Source organism: Hyperoodon ampullatus, assembly GCF_949752795.1.
Source record: "Hyperoodon ampullatus genome assembly, chromosome: 7".
In the NCBI taxonomy this organism is placed as follows: domain Eukaryota; kingdom Metazoa; phylum Chordata; class Mammalia; order Artiodactyla; family Ziphiidae; genus Hyperoodon; species Hyperoodon ampullatus.
In genome coordinates this window covers 7,233,742-7,251,231 of record NC_136920.1, presented here as the reverse complement: position 1 = coordinate 7,251,231, position 17,490 = coordinate 7,233,742, and positions in this window count along the sequence as shown.

Sequence of the window (17,490 nt, the reverse complement as noted above, 5' to 3'; positions counted from 1 at the left end):
TCGTCATTTCCATCCCCGGGGCCCTCAGAGCCACTGGTGTTCAGGTGTCTGGGTTTGTGGCCTCAGTCTCCCTCAGGACCACCCCCCCTCCCGATGCCATTTATCCAGCATCTTGATGGAGCCTGTCCTTCCTGCCAGGCCCACACGCTTGACCACCCTGCGTTTGCCAGTGCCGGGCCCCGCCCCCACCTGGCGGCCCTCTCTGTGCCCCCTCCCGTGGGGACGCCCCACCCCTGCCCAGGCCCGACACCCACTCTGCACCACGGCCCCTCCTCTCCCCCTTCCGTGGACGTCCTCCTCACTTGCTCCCGTGAAGTGGCTGTAGGGCTGAATTTTTCAGGAAGAGTAAGGAGTGGGGACCCGGGTGCATTGTGTCTTTTAAGTGCCCCACACGGTCTGGTGATGATTCATGTCGGCACAGAGGGCACTGCCCCGTGTAGAGCCGCAGTTCCCGCTGCCCTTGAGGGCCCAGGCTGGTGGGAAACGTGGACGTGGCTACAAGGTCACAAGGTGTCTGCGTCTGAAGCATCGTTTCATGGTTGCTGAGCGGCACAGTGGCAGCTCTTGTGCTCATCTCTCTGCCTCTGCGGTAACAAGCCCCGATCCCCTGGCCACAGGGAGGCTCCGGGTCCTCAGCTGGATCAGAGAACCTACCCTAACAGCCACAGGAGGGCCAGGTGCAGGGATGGGCCAGAATCCAAACAGGGCCCATCAGGGACCTACCCTGGGGTCCGCAGACAGATGCTAAAAGAAGGGTGTTGGTTCTTCTTCCACCAGGGATGACCCACAGCCACCCCTCCTGCCATCTAGAGGAAGCCTGTCTGTAGGAGAGAAGGAGGCCAACACAGAAGCAGTGCCAAAACTGGGTGTGGGGGAATAACCTGATCACATGGAGCACCTGGGTCCAGCCACACCTGATCCCCAGCCCATTCTTCTCAGTGTCCCGGACTAATTAATCCCCTTTTCTAGCTGAGGAAAGTCTGCCTTGGGTTTCCGTTGCCAGCAGCTGAAAGGATCTTCGCTGACCCTGTTGTGCCCACGTCTGTGTGTCTTATTGGGTCTATCCAGTCCCGGCACAGAGGCGGTGCCGAGTCAGGGCACCGGAACCTTCATCCCGTGGGCCATCCCGCCAGGAAGAGCTCGCAGTAGAGGAAGGAAGTTGGCGCGGGGGTGGCGGGAGACCTCCCGAGTTGGGGGGCCCTGCGTGTGGATGCCAGCTCTACTGAATGTGGCTTCTGTCACAGGGACAGGAATGGGCCGCCTCTCTGGCTATGCTGAGAAGTCCGCAGCATGGCAGTGGGCAGCGGGCAGTGAGCAGTGTGTGTTGGCAAGGCCTGGGCCGGGCTACTGGGCTCTTGGCAGTACCCCGTGTGGTTTGCTGTGGTTACCACACACCCCTGCCCCACATGGAGCCTTCACCCCTCCACCACTGCCCTCCACTCAAGCCAGCTTTGACCCATGGTTAAAATGTCATGAGTTGATAGTTACAACACAAAAGTTTTCCGTTTCTCATCCCAGAGAGACTTTGTTAGGAAAATATTTGTAGCTGGTTGCTCAAAAAAATGTCCTAGAGTTCAGCCTGGGCAGGGTAGCCCCAAAAAAGGAGAAAACATCCCAGGCCAAAGGAGCGTGAGCTGCCGGCACCTGCTTCCTGAAGGAGCAGCTGGCGTTGGGTTCCCTTCCGGGTGGTCGTGCTTCCTCGCCTCTGTGGAGGCACCAACGAGGGGGCCTGCCGTTTTCTTCTTTTGGGGTAGGAGCGATACGGCCCAGGACGGAGCCCCAGCTTCAGAGCATGTCAGCCCTGGGGTGCATGCCCAGATCTACCTTGTACGGGCTGCATGGCCCTGGGCCTCAGTTTCCTCATCTGTAAAATGGGGAGGTAACAGGACCCATCTCACAGGGTTGCTGTGAAGATGAAAAGCTTTAAACTCACAAGGCCCTTGAAAGAGTGCTTCAGTGCTCAGGGTGTGTCTGCTGTCCTTGTCATCTTGTTGCAGAGCTGCCGTGAAGATGAAACAAGACAGCACGTGTGGCTCCTCATCTGGGTTCAGCAAATGGTGTTTCCCGCACTCAGCCACGGCCAGGGTGCCCGGAGCCCCAGGAGCTGGTCTGCTGCCAGCCGATGTTGCTGATTTGGCGAGCCCTGCACCTGGGCTGGCACCCTGGGCTTCCTTCCATGCAGCAGGGCGCACCCTCACCCCCTGCCGGTGGGCCAGCCCTGCCCTGCCCTGTGTTTACCTGGGTTTGTTTGGAGCGTTACCAGGCGATCAGAGTGGGCTGATGGGCACCAGGCTGCTTTGGGGATGGTTTAGGCCTGAGTTACAACCTGGTATTAAAAAGGAACTGTGTTCTGTGCCAGGAGCATTTCAAAAGCTGAAGCCTTATTTGGTCTGGAAACTTCTTTGCTTGGAGGAAAAGTGGAGCAAGTGAGCCGACCTGGGCTCACTCTAGGCGGGCAGATTCTTAGTTATGCCAGCTTGGGTTGTCCAGTTTGTGAATTATTTTGATCTCTGACTTGTCTCTTTGTTTTGGGCTGCCTGCCTGTTTCAGCAACGATTCCCCCCTTTTCTACTGGAACCATCACTCAGCTCTCTCTCCCCTGCCCTCAGCTGCCGATGAGTTACTTTGTTGTACAGCTTTATTGAGGTGTGAGTATCGTACCATAAAAATCCACCCATGGCCAGTGTACAACGCAAGAAATTTCAGTTAATGTGTAGGGTTGGGCCGTCCTTCACCTCCACCACGTTCCCTAATGCCCATTTGCAGTATCAGGGGAGGACTTTCCCTTCCATCCTTAGTTTGCTGAGAGTTTTTGTTTATTTATTTATGAATTTTTATTAGCTTTTTAAATTTTTTTCATCACGGATAGGTTTTGGACTTTGTCACAGGTTTTTCTGTGCCTATGGGGATGGCCATGTGGGGTTTTCCTTTACGAATATGGTAGACTGCATGAATTGAATTTTGAATGTTAAACCAACCTTGAATTCCCGGGATAATCCCACTTGGTCATGGTGTATAATTTTGTATATGTTGTTGATGGGCATAGATGATCAGAAACACTTGGAAATCCCTGTTTTGGGGTCTGCCACAAATCAGAAGTGAACCTCCGTAGGGGGAAGCCATACTTGGATTCTTTCAATGCAATGAGTTAGAGATTCCAGGACCCAGAGAAACAGAAACCCAGCAGAGGACTTCTCACGCCCCTCTCTTCCCTGTTAAACACAGTGTCCACGCCATTCTGAGACTGTAATGCCACTCGTTTTAGCCTTTAGCCCCACGTGGAAAACTTCAGCAGTCAGAGGGGTCCTGCCCCCGAGGTGGACCTGCTCAGCTTTCTCGGGAGTAGACAGAAGTGGCTTTTGGGGATGATTTGGGGCTGAAACCCAACTGTGCCCAGCCTATCAAGTCTTGCGAAACTGGCTGTGGCCACTCAGGGGAAGGGCTTTCAGTTTCTATTTTTTTTTGTCTGTGCCGCGCGGCTTGCGGGATCTTAGTTCCCCGACCAGGGGTTGAACCCAGGCCCTCGGCAGTGAAAGCACAGAGTCCTAACCACTGGACCACCAGGGAAGTCCCTTTTTTGGTGTGGGGGAGGGGGCTTCCAGTTTCTAATTTGCCCAGAGATGCTACGGAGGCTGCTAGTGGCCCTGGACAGACAGAGGCTGTGGACGGGCATGGGGTGCCCGGGTCTGGATGACACAGCCGAGCCGGGGCAGGGCATTTCTGGTTGAATTCACTCTGCAGTGAATGCAGAAGCGTCCTGGTGTCTTTCACACCCTTTCCTGGAGTGAGAGGCCAGAGGTTACCCTTGCCTGTGGATCTCCCTGCTGGCTTCAGCACTTAGATCCACGCAGCCAAGCCCTAGCAAACCCTGTACGAACTGCTGGCCCTGTCTCTGAATGTACGGGGAAGACACCAGCAGGCCATTGATCCGGGGCCTCAGCTGGGGATAAACTTGCCTCTCTTCTACAGCACAGAGACAGCTGTCTCCAGGCCAAGGCGGGACCCTCCGCCTCGGCAAGCCTGAGAACCGGGGTTGTGCCATCCCATTCTTTATTCTCCCCTGGTGAGGCAACAGGAGGGGCAGGCCCCACGGGGGTCCCCGGGCCCCCATCACTGAGGGCAGGAGGCGTAGAACTCAGGCTTCCGGTCAAGATGACACTGCAAGTTTATGCTTCGGGGCACGGCCCTCACCCCCGTCTCTGACCCCACCCCCAGCCGTCCTAATAAAATGGAAAAGAGGTTTAAAAACATGAAGCCACACCCCACCCAAAGATAAACATCCCTGTGTTCCAGAAAGCAGACTTCTAGAAATCGGGCAGTCAGAGGCGGGAAGCAGTGGGCCTGCTAGGCTCTGGGTCTGGGAGGTGTTCAAGGGGTGTTCACCTGTGGGTGGTGGGGGCAAAAAGGGCCAGTTCCGAGGTGGGGTGAGGCCAGGGCCACACTCGAACGAGTTGCCGGCTGGGGCTTTCCCATTCAGCAGAGGGAAAAAAAGGCTGTTCCCGTTGCTATGGCCGCATAACAAATTTACTCAAACCTCTGTGGTATAAAACAACCGTTTATCAAACTCCTGGGTTCTGGGCTCAGGAATTTGGACAGAACTCAGCAGGACACAGAGATTCAAGATGCTGGCCCTTGGCTCAAGGCGGGAGGACTCTGGTGAGATCTGTCCCCCAGCACTTTGGGATCAGGCCGATGCCTGTCTCCAGCGAAGACCTCCTCTTCGCTCAGCTTCCCCCGAGCCCACCTGATTCCTCACTCTCTTCCCTCGAGTGGCCGCTCCCCATAAGCCAGACACCTGAGCCCTGGATCGCCCCTCTGCTTCTGGGAGACTGAGGCCTGAGCCACTCGGGGCTTTAAGGTCAATTATATGCTGCTGGCTCCCCGATGACTGTCTTCTCGGCCGTCTTCCCCCAACTCCAAATGAATGCCTGCTCCCATCTGCACCTGGGTATTTAAGAGGCATCTTAAACTCAGCACGTCCCAGTTTGAGCACCTGACTGGCTCCTCGGCAGTGGGCTGAAGGGTGGCCCCAAAAAGATAGGCCCTCGTCCTACTACCCAGGACCTACGAATAAGACTTTTTGGTCTATGCAGATGTAATTAAGGATCTCAAGATGGGATCATCCTGGCGGCCCGTGGGCCCTCAAGCCAATGACAGGTGTCCTTATAAGAGACAGAAGAGGACAGACACGAGAAGAGGAGGAGGCCGTGTGACCACAGAGGCAGAGATTGGAGGGACGCGGCCCCAATCCCGGGAACACCTGGAGCCCCAGAAGCTGGGAGAAGCGAGCAGGCTCCTCCCCTAGAGCCTTGGGAGGGAGCGGGGCCCTGCTGACACCTTGATTTTGGACTTGCGGCCTCCAGAACCAGGAGTGGTTTTAAGCCGCCCAGTTTGTGGTCACTTGTTGCAGCTGCCCCAGGACATTGACACGCCGTCTACATCTGCAGCTCGGTCTGTAAGGTCACTCACCCCTGAACTCTGACGCTCATCCTGTGCACCTTTCTCTTATACCCCACAGTGACCTGCCAGCAAGTCCTCCGTTGTCTGCCTTCAAACCACGCTCGGAATCTCCCCGTGTCTTCCCGTCGCACGGCTGCCGCCCTGGGCCAGACGCCTGCCCGCAGCCCGCCTCCCCGGATCCCAGCACAGCCTCCTCCCATCCGCCTCAGGGTCGCTGGCTGCTACACAGCACCTTTCTCCTCCAAGTCCCCCTTTCTCTGCTTTGCTCTGTGATGCTGGGCTGGCGCTCAGCTGACCACACCCTGGTCCTCCGGTTCTGCCAGCAGCCGGCTCCAGAGGGAGACTGGGAGATGGTAGAAGGGACCTGGGCCCTATTTTCCTGTCCCTGTCAGTGTCACTCCAGCAGGGCAGCTGCCTTTGGTGCTTCCAGAATCAGCCTCTCGCCTGTCCTCCCTCAGAGAGCTGCGGGGCCCGCCCTTTGGGCTCGCGGCCCTTCTGTGCTCTCAGCACTGAGGGTGATTGGTAGCTGCTTATTTTCTCTGTGCAGCCAGCATCCTGGGTGAGATCCTTGGACTGAAGTGCCCACCGTGGCTTCCCTGTTTCCTGACTCCACTGGTGCTCTGGTCTCCCAGCTTCCAGCCTTGCACCTACGAGCTGTTCTCAACAAAGCAGTCGGAGGTGGGGGTCCTGCCACACACGGACAAGGGGGCTGGGAGTTTGCTGTCAGAGGGAGGGCTCTGGGGTTTGGGGTGAAGTTTCAAAGCTTAGCAAAGTGGAACACATGAGACTTTATTACTACACCATTATAGTATCTGCCATCCCCTCTAGCTTAGTGTTTTGTTTTTCTTTTATTAGTAGTAGTAGTATTTTTTACAGTAGGTCCTTGTTGGTTATCTTTTTTTTTTTTTTTTTTTTTTTGCTGCGCTGCACAGCTTGTGGGATCTTAGTTCTCCGACCAGGGATGGAACCCGTGCTCCATGCAGTGTGAGTGTGGAGTCCTAACCACTGGACCACCAGGGAAGTCCTGCTGGTTATCTATTTTAAATATAGCGGTGTGTACATGTGGATCCCAAACTCCCAATCTATCCCTCTCCTCCACCCTTCCCCCCGGTAACCATAAGTTCATTCTCTAAATCTGTGAGTCTGTTTCTGTTCTGTAAATAAATTCATTTGTATCATTTTTTTAGATTTCACATATAAGCGATATCATATATTGTCTTTCTCCGTCTGACTTACTTCACTTCGTATGATAATCACCAGGCCCATCCATGTTGCTGCAAATGGCATTATTTCATTCTTTTCAATGGTTGAGTAATATTCCATTGTATATATGTACCAAATGTTTTGTTTTTCTTATTAACTGCTGGTCATATCCCAGTGGTGGGCTGTGAAATCAATATGGTGAGTTGTGACGAGGGTTTTAACAAAATTGAAATGAAATAGAATAGAATAAGCGAGAGGGGAGTGATCAGAGTGTGACAGGTGCGGTTCAAGGAAGCATTGTTTGATCAAACTTTTGTTCAGGGGTTTGTGTGTACAGAGCTGTGACGTAAATGCATTTCTTTCTGTGGGTCTTGGTTTGAAATGTTTGTAAGCTCCGTGGGGGTGGGTCTGCACCTGTCTCAACCCCCGGTCCACCTCCTGGAACTTCTTTTTTTTTTTTTGCGGTACGCGGGCCTCTCACTGTTGTGGCCTCTCCCGTTGCGGAGCACAGGCTCCGGAGGCGCAGGCTCAGCGGCCATGGCTCACGGGCCCAGCCGCTCCGCAGCATGTGGGATCCTCCCGGACCGGGGCACGAACCCGCGTCCCCTGCATCAGCAGGCGGACTCTCAACCACTGTGCCACCAGGGAAGCCCCACCTCCTGGAACTTCTGATCATCTGTCAAGCGTGTGACTCGGGCCCGTCCCTCTGTAGCCAGGACGGTGCTCTTTGGTGATTCTGCTCAGCGAGATTTTCTGAGGTCATTTTGCTGAGTATTTTCTTCTTTGTGATGTCTCTCTGCCCTTTCCCCGGAGTTCCTCTCGTGTGTATGGCAACTCTGGACCCATTTTCTAATTATTTTTACCTCTTCCGTTTTCTGTCTCTCGGCCTTTTGCTTTCTTTTTATGAGCTGTTCCTCAGCCTTACTTGCCCAGCCGTTCTATTTGTTTTGAAAATTCATACGATCACATCTTTCACGGTTTAAGAATCCTCCAGTTTTTACCGCTCTCTCCCCCTTCCTCTCCTGGGGTGCTGTTGGTGTACCGCTCCCTGCGTTCCTCTTCCCGAGGCACTTTTTCCCCCCATGTTGCTTTTGTCTGCCTTTGCAGCATGGCTCTCTTCAGACACCTGTTGGTTGTCCACTTGTATCTCCTGAGGCCTGGACCCTCAGATGCACACGGGCTCGTTGACTGAGGACCCTGCTGTGGAGTCAGCTGCCCGGCCCTGGAGCTGGGGGCCGGAGGTCGGTGCCTGTCTTTCCCTTTGGACTTGTTGGATCCCCAGCGGCAAGGGGTGGCGTGGGGAGGGGGGCGCTCAGCCTTGCTGTTCATCCCCCCGATGGATGCTCTTTCCTCTGTGTGGGATTCCCGCCGCCACTGTGCCTCAGGCCCCAGGGCAGAGGTGCGCGTTTTACCCACAGCAGAGACTAAGCTTGCAGTGAGTCTTCTCCCAGGTTGGGGAGGAGGCTGGCTGGGTAGCAGATGGGATTTGAGGATCTGATTGCATCTTTAAAAAAAAAAATTGAGGCAAAATACACATAAAATTTACCATCTTAACCATTCTGAAGGGTACATCTCAGTGGCATTAAGTTCTGTCACAATATTGTGCAACCATCACCACTGTCCACTTCCAGAGCTTTCTCATATTCCCAAATGGAAACCCTGTCCCCATTAAACACTAAGTTCTTCACCCAGCCCCTGGTAACCTCTGTTCTACTGTCTGTCTCTATGAGTGATTGCTTCTCTGAAAGGCTTTCCTCCATCCTGGTTATTTTATCACCCAAGGCCCCTACTTCCTGAGCCTTTGGTGATTCTGTGGCATCAGTCTGCTTGACTCCTGGGTGACCTTCAGTTGATGTATGTGTTTAGTCCGCCATCTTTACCCCAGAGTTCCTCTATAATATTTAGGAATTCATCTTTTTGCAGATACTTTGTAAAAATAGAATGGTAGAATCTTTTTTTGTTTTTTTGGCCACACCATCCAGCATACAGAATCTTAGTTCCCTGACCAGGGATTGAACCCGTGCCCCCTGCAGAGGAAGCGCAGAGTCTTAACCAGTGCGCCACCAGGGAAGTCCCTAGAATCATCTTATAATTACACTGTGTAATCATTTAATGTTCATGTTTAATGATAAAAATGGGATACAAGGGCTTCCCTGGTGGTGCAGTGGTTGAGAGTCCGCCTGCCGATGCAGGGGACACGGGTTCGTGCCCCGGTCCGGGAAGATCCCACGTGCCGCGGAGCGGCTGGGCCCGTGAGCCATGGCCACTGAGCCCGCACGTCCCGGAGCCTGTGCTCCGCAGCGGGAGGGGCCACAACAGTGAGAGGCCCGCGTACCGCAAAAAAAAAAAAAAAAAAAAAAAAAAGGATACAAAGCTATATATTCAGTACTCTCTAATTTACGTAAAACACACTGATATGCGTAAGAAAGATGGAAAGCCTTAAGGCCAAATTGTAAACGTCTCTGAGCTCTGGGATTTGGTGTGGCGCTTGTTATTTCACTTACACTGCTTTTTACCTCTTAAAAGTTTTCCCCAACAGTGAGTGTTGGTCTTGTAATCAGAACAGAATGATCCCTGCTGGGTCTGGGGTCCTCCACGAGCTTCTCCGTCTTGGGCCTCGTGTGGTCCTGGTTGGCTGTGGGGTGAGCCTGGGTCTCACACGGGTGGGAGGAGGGGGAGATCGGCTCAGTTTGTGCTCTAGAAAAATCCCTCTGGTGATGACCATGAGGAGGTGTCGGAGGTGGACAGGAGTCATGCGGGAAAGTGTAGCCAGAGTCTGGAGAGGTGACCAGGTGGAGGGGGTGAGGGGCACAGCTGCTGAATATTCATGGGTTAAATCATTGGAATTTGTTGCCTGACCCACAGCGGGGTGAGAGGCTGGGAAGATGTCCACGTTTCTGGCTTGGGTGACGGGTGACTTCACGGTTCAGGAAGTCCCATCCAAATGTTCTTAATAATAATTGGATTTGTCTCATCTCTTTAAAAAATTTTTTTGGCTGCTCTGGGTCTCCGTTGCTGCGTGTGGGCTTTCTGTAGTTGTGGTGGCTTCTCTTGCTGCAGAGCATGGGATTTGGACGCGCGGGCTTCAGTAGTTGTGGCTCACGGGCTCTAGAGCGCAGGCTCAGTAGTTGTGGCGCGCAGGCTTAGCTGCTCCGCGGCATGTGGGATCTTCCCGGACCGGGGCTCGAACCCGTGTCCTCTGCATCGGCAGGCGGATTCCTAACCACTGCGTCACCAGGGAAGCCCCCCGGTGGCATTCTTAATGTTGTACAACTATCACCTCTATCTAGCTCCAAAACATTTTCATCCCCCAGATGGAAACCCCACTCCCACCAGCAGTCCTCCCCATCCCCCACTTCCCAGCCCCTGGCAACCACAAATCTCCGTTCTGCCTCTATGGATTCACTTGCTCTGGACATTCCATATCAGTGGGACCATACAGTCTATGACCTTGGGTGTCTGGTTTCTTTCACTGAGCAGAATGTTTCCAGGGTTCTTCCGTGTGTCATGTGTAAATTCCTTCTTACGCCTGAAACTATTTTCTGGCATGGCCAGACCACATGTTGTTACCGGTTCATAATTATCCATTTGGCTGATGGACATTTGGACTTTTCCACTTTTTCGCCATTGTGCATAGCGCTGCTGGGGACGTTTGCATATGAGTTTTTACGCGTACCTGTTTTCACTTCTCTCGGAGTGGAAGTGCTGGGTCAGTTGGTCATTCCGTGTCCCCTGGACTTCTTCTTCTTTTTTTTTTTTTTTTACATCTTTATTGGAGTATAATTGCTTTACAATGGTGTGTTAGTTTCTGCTTTATAACAAAGTGAATCAGTTCTTCATATACATATGTGCAATAACAGTTATAAAGAGCCTGCCCTTGAGCCAGGCTCTTTATAACTGTTATTGCCTTTGGTCCTTACTCACCCCTGTGAGGAAGGGATGATTGTTATCTCCATGGCTGGCCTGGCCTCCGAGCCTCTGGTCCTCCCTCTGAAGGAGGAGCTGGCTTAGTGCTGGCGCAGTCTGGGTGGGGCCTCCCGATGACCAGGGCTGCCTAAGAGCCTCCTGCAGAGAGCTGGCTGACCACTGAGACACAGGGAACCATCGTGAGGGAGGTGCCCATGATGGGCGGAGGCCGAGGAGGCCGCCATGGGAGGGAGGCTCCATGCAGGGCGGCGTCTCTATCTGGACTCACCTCTCACTCCCCGCTTGCACATTCCTAGAAGAGGGGACTGGGGTTCAGCACCCAGTGAGGACCAGAGCTGGGTTCAAATCCCAAACGTGGTCCAAAGTTAGGTATGACTTTAATCCCTGGCTTCCCCCAGCCTCTGGAATTTCACTTTACAACAGGAGCCAAGAATTATACTGAATCTTCTTGAAGAAAAATGGGAAGAACTAATGATAAAACTACTCCTACCCTGCTTACCCAGCACGGCCCTTTTAATATTTTACAGATTATCCTCCCTGTGTCTGCACACTTTTACAGAGTTAACATCAATCAGGCTGTTCATATCTCTTGTGGGTTCTGCTATTTTGCACTTTATGTGTCTTAAACATTTTCCCATGTTTTAAAAATACTTGTCGCAATTGTCATTTAAAATCGCCTTGTGAGTATTACATCATGTATTACATCATGGAGCTCTCTGTAATTCAGTAAACCATTTTCCTAATGTTATTTGGATCAGGGGTTGGCAAACTGTAGTCCTCAGGCCAAATCTGGCCCTCTTCCCTTTTTTGTACAGCCCTGAAGCTAAGAATGAGTTTTACATTTTGTTATGGTTGAAAAAAATCAAAAGGAGACACATGTTTTGTGACATATGACACTGGCATAAAATGCAAATTTCAGTGTCTATTAGTAAGGTTTTACCGGAACACAGCCCTGCCCATTTGGTTCCTGTCTGTCCCTGCAATGGCAGAATCCAGTGGCTGTGCAGGGACCGTGTGGCCACAAGGACTAAAATATTTCCTACCTGTCCCTTGACAGAAAAAAAGGGTGCCTACCCCTGATTAAGGTTATTTACTTTGGGGGGCGGGTTTTGATTTCTTCAAAATCTTTTAAGTGGCAGGTGCTGTACGAGGGCTCTGGGGTACAGTGGGGCATGGAATGAACAGAGCATGCAGGGTTCCTGAGCTCTGGGGGCTGGTATGTTCTGGAAGTGACATCGAGTGGGATGGGAAGAGGGACAGTGAAATACGATCATCTCAGAGAGTGGCCAGTGGAAGGTCCTGGGGTCTGGGAAGGCCTATCTGAGGAGCTGACACCAGGAGGTCATGTTAGAACTGGAATCTCAGTGTTGAGAAGGAGAAGCCGTGCAAAGACCACGAGGAAGGACATTTGGGGTCAAGAGAAGAGTGGGTGCAACTGTCCTGAGACGGGAATGAGATGGACACTGTTGAGGAGCCAGTGGAAGGTGAGTGTGAGTGGGGCAGAGAGTGATGGGGTGGGGGGTGGCCAGGTGGGGCAGGACCTCAGAGGCTGTGGAAGGGAGCTTGCATTTTACTCTGAGACCCACTGAGGCCCACGACTGGTAAAGGATGGATTGCAGGGTCAGAGGCAGAGGCAAGGAGAAAGTGAGGGGTTGATGGAGAGACCTGGATATATTTTGGGTTTAAACTTACAGGATTGCTGAAAGGATGTGGGAGATGAGGGGTTGGAAAGAGAGGTTAAGACACCTCCTGGGTTTTTGGCTTAGGCAGCTGGTGGATGGGGTTAGAATTCCTGAGATGGAGCAGACTGGGAGAAGAGCCTAGGACTGCAAGGACTCTGCTGTTGATGTGCCAAGTTTGTAGAGCCTATTAGACACCCAAGGGGAGGTGTTACGAAGACAGGTTGATATGAAAGTTTGACTCTCAAGAGGGAGGTGGGTAATGGGATACAATGGGAGAGAAGGGTTTCCCTGGTCTATGATGTATTTAAGACCGTGGGACTAAATGGGCTCGTCTAGGAGGACAAATCAGAATAGAGGAGAGAAGTATGATGTGCTCTGATTGCATTTCCTTTCTCATGCAACCCTTTGTTCTTCATGGAGTTATTAATTGCCTTGGTTTTTTTTTTTTTTCATTTGCTTAATTTTCTATGAGCTTTTATGAATTCATCCCCAAATACTCTGACAAAACTGAAACACCCCTCTTTCTTGGTTTGTGCTATTAGTGACTTTCTGAGAAAGAGTGAATGGTAGGCAGATTTTTTTTTTTTTTTTGCGGTACACGGGCCTCTCACTGTTGTGGCCTCTCCCGTTGCGGAGCACAGGCTCTGGACGTGCAGGCCCAGCGGCCATGGCTCACGGGCCTAGCCGCTCTGCGGTATGTGGGATCTTCCTGGACTGGGGCATGAACCCGCGTCCCCTGCATCGGCAGGTGGACTCTCAACCACCGTGCCACCAGGGAAGCCCAGATTTTTTTTTTTTGAGTAATTTTCTTTATCTAGCTTCACATTTGAATTGATGGTCTTCATTGCTGCGTGCGGGCTTTCTCTAGTTGCGGCGAGTGGGGGCTACTCTTCCTTGCGGTGTTCAGGCTTCTCATTGCGGTGGCTTCTCTTGTTGCAGAGCACAGGCTCTAGGCACATGGGCTTCATTAGTTGTGGCTCGCGGGCTCTAGAAGGCAGGCTCATTTGTTGCGGTGCACGGGCTTATTTGCTCCGTGGCATGTGGGATCTTCCTGGACCAGGGCTCGAACCTGTGTCCCCTGCGTTGGCAGGTGGATTCTCAACTCCTGTGCCACCAAGGAAGTCCCAGTCTTGACTCTTGGACAGGCCATATTCCACTGTGCAGTAGACAGAATAATGGTCCCCCAAAGATGTTCATGTCCTAATGTCCTGGACTTGTGCATATGTGAACTTATATGGCAAAAAGGGCTTTGTAGATGTGACTAAGTTAAGGGTCTTGAGATGGGGAGATTATTCTGGATTGTCTGGGTGAGCCCAGTAAGTCCTTGGAAGATCTGGGAGGCAGGCATGTGAGAGACAGAAAAGGTGATGTGGTGATGGAAGCTGAGAGAGAGTGATTTGAAGATGTTATGCTTCTGGCTTTGAAGATGGAGGAAGTGGCCACCAGCCAAGGAAAGCAGGCAGCCTCTAGAAACTGGAAGGCAAGGAAAACAGATTCTCCTCTAGAGCCTCCAGCAGGAATGCAGCCCTGCTGACCCACTTCAGACTTCAGACTTCCCAAACTGTGGGATGATGAATCTGTATTTTATTTATTTATTTCAAGTGGAAATTTGTTTTCTTTTCTTCTTTCTTTTTTTCTTTTGGACCGTGCTGCACAGCCTTCGGGATCTTAGTTCCCCGACCAGGGATTGAACCCGTGCCCCCTGCAGTGGAAGCACAGAGTCTTAACTAGTGGACTGCCAGGGAAGTCCCTATATTTCATTTTTTATTCAGTTTTTAGAACCAATAGCTTAAAGTGGTTACTCAAATGATCTCTAACTAAAGAAATATTTCATTTTTATACCATTGTAGGGATTGCATTCCATTTTCATTTTTTAGCATATGTAAATGTGTCACCAAGTTTAAAATACTGAAGATCTGGTTCTGATACAACTAAGAGAGAAACATGGAAAATAGGACCCTAAGACCCTGAGAAAATGTTATTTGCTGAACAAGGTTAAGAAGTGAAGCATCGGCTGTGATTTAGCTAATAAGTCTCATTTCATTCAAAATGCATGCTTCGCCGGCCGGAAGCTCTCTGTAGCGTCACGCTTTAGCGACCTTTCAGGCAACAACAGACTAAAGTACCCCTACAAAGAGCTGTGTTTTCCTAATTATATATTTAAAAAAAAAGTAGCTCCAAGTCCATCCACTCAGAGATATTAGTCCAAATCTGTGTTGTTTTAAAATGCTAAATTTGTGGTCATTTGTTACAGCTGCAACAGGAAACTAACACACCCAGTAAAGCATCCTCCAGCCTTCTGCCCAGGGAGCTGGTGGGGGGGGTCTCCCTGACCAGTGTGTAGCTTCACTTTTTCTCCGGTTGTCAGAATGAGCCTCGTCCCCGCTCTCGGTCTTGTCTAGTGTCACTGGATGCAACCCTGAGGTTGGTTTGTTTTAGGACGGAGAGCACTAAGGGTACATCCAGTTGTCTGTTTACCAATGCAACTTCGTGCTGGGCTCTGGGTTGGCTGAAGAGTATGAAGAGTGCTGACCTTCAAAAGGCACGTGGGTTGAGCTCACAGACTCTGGAGCTGAATGCCTGGCCTCAGAGTCCATTTCTGCTGCCTCCTGGCTTGGTGACAAGCCCCTCAGTGTTTCACCACCTCAGCTACCTCAGCTGCAGAAGGAGGTGCTAACAGGATGCCCTGCCAGTGCTGCGGGGGACTGAAGGGGCTCGTCTGCATGGTGCCTGGAACTGTGCACGGCCCCCAGTGAGGGATGCCTGCGTGCAAGTGCTGACAGGTTAATAATCACATTTTGAATGGGTCTTAATGCAGGGGGGCCTCACTGGCACACGGCCTCCCCTGACCAGGCTGGGGCAGGAGGAGGCTGGTCTCAGGCGCCCCTGGGACTAGAGGCTCAGGGTCCGCGGGAGCCATGGTGGGGCTGTGACTGCTGGAAGCGGTTTGCGTGAGGGGGGCTCCTCGCTTTGGGCAGGGGCTCTAGTGGGAGGCTTCTGAGCTCCAGGGCCCCCTACTACATGGCCCCTTCCGCCCCAGCCAGGCCCAGCCCTTCCTCAGCAGTGTGGGACCCTTGCTAGGGGGCTCTTTACAGGGGGTGGAGGGCGGGGCTTCAGGCTGGGAGGGGCCTGGAGGCGGGGTTTGTCCGGGGAAAGGGCAGGACTTGGGAGGAACTTATTTAGGTGGGACCTGGTGGGGCGGGGCTTATCTGGATGGGGCTTGTTTGGACGGGGCCTGGTCCTGGGGCCTAGGGAAGGGCTTGCAGGGGGCAAGGCGGGGCCTGGGGAGGAGTTTATCCCGGGGACCTGGGGGAGCGGGGCTTGGCGGGGCAGGGCCTGGTGGGCGGGCCTGGGGCAGGGCTTGCTCAGGGTCCTGATTCGGCTCCCTCCCTGGTTACCGCGTTTTGTTTCCGGGCGGAATAGCCTGGCCAGGTGGAGAGGCTGCCTTGGGTCACTCTTGGAGGTCCGGGCGCTCTGCGAGGGGGTCACTGTGAGGGGGCCCGTGCACCTCTTTGGAGGCGTGGGAGATGCCGCATCGGGCGTATACATCCCCATTGCGGGTGTTTTGGGGCTCTCTGAAGTGGGCTTCCCTCCCTGCACCCTGGTAATCGCTGCTTGAAAGGGCAGGAGTCTGGGGAGGAGGAAGGCTTGGGGAGGTGACTGGCCGTTTCTCTTCTTCCCTCTGCGTTTCCCTCTTCCGCATCTTCCCTGAGTCAGACTGCAGTGAGCCACGTCTGGAAAAGGCAAATGTTCCCCTTGGCAAAAGGGAACTGAGAGGAGCCTCTGGGGGCCAGGGGGCCTCGGCCACAGAGCGGACTGGAGCAGACTGGAGTGGAGGCTGCCTGGCCAGGACGGAGAGCGTCACCCTGACGGACCCCTGTCATCCTGGCCTCCCCGGTCACCCTGGCTTCCCTGTTCATCTTGCCCGCCCCCCCCCCCCCCCCCCCGGTTATCCTGGCCTTTCCTGGTCACCACTGCCTTTGTCCTTTGTCATCCAGCCCCCTTGGTCATCCTCACTGCCCTGTTTACTGCCCCTGGCTGTCTCTGGAGTGAGTGTGCCCTGGGCTCTGCAAGTCTGAAGTGGAGCTCCTGAGTCAAGGACAGGGTACAGCCCTGCCCCGGAAAATAAGGCATAGGTGATGTAAAAGCCAAAGAAGTCCTGGTTTTATTTGGGATGAAAACTCGTCCTCCGAGATCCTGTGAGTCCCCTCGGGGGTTGACGTCTTTTACCTGACCCTTGGTGGACCCGGGGACAGGACGGAGGGGGACTGGGATGGGTCAGGCAGGGCTGGGCTGTGTCCATACAGCTCTAGTGCTGCACAGGCCACCTCACCAGAAGGCCCAGGGTTCCACCTTAGGGATAACACTTCTCAGTGTCCACTGATAGATGGGTGCAGGACATCCCTTCTGTACAGCAGCCTGGTAGTGGAGGGAGGTGGTTGTCCCCATTTTACAGATGAGAACACAGCTCAGAGAGGACAAAAAGCACCCAGGGAGGTAGTGGTGGAGCCGAGGCTCAAAGCCAGAGCCAGTCCTCCCCCCGCCGCCTTCCCCGATCGCTGTGGTCCCTCAGTGAGGGCGGGGCCTTCCCACCTGCTCACCTGTACGACTCCTCAGGACTGACTCTGGGGTAGGGTGTGGGAATCAGGACACACAGGCCCACTCACTGCCATGGTGGGTTTAATTTTCAAAGTTGCAACTCACTCCGACTCTGAATTGTTTACAAGTGATACATCTAACAGATAAGGATACAGAAAGGTTGAAAGTTAAAGAAGGAGAGACGATGCACCATGCAAGCACCAACCAAAAGAAAGCTGGTGGAGCTTTGTTAATATCAGACAAACAGACTGTAAAGAAATAACACGACTAGGATTCATGAGGGTAACTTCATAATTTATCACCAAAGCTCCAATTCCCCGGGATATAACACCCCTAAATTTGTATGCTCCTAATAACATAGCCTCAAAATAGATAAAGCAAAGCAGCAGCTCCTGCGTGGGCTTGCTTGTTCATTCTGAAAGTCAGGTTTTGGTGCTGGACTGCAGTCTTGGCCGTCAGCCTTGGGCAAGGTTGAAAAGAGTCAGGCTTTCCTCTCAGGGAGTTTGCCCTACAGAGGGGAGAAAAAAATATTACAGATGCATGAAACAGCTGGAGACCAGTGGCCAGCACCAGATGAGGATGGTGTGGGTCATGTACTTTGGACACACAACATAGATGT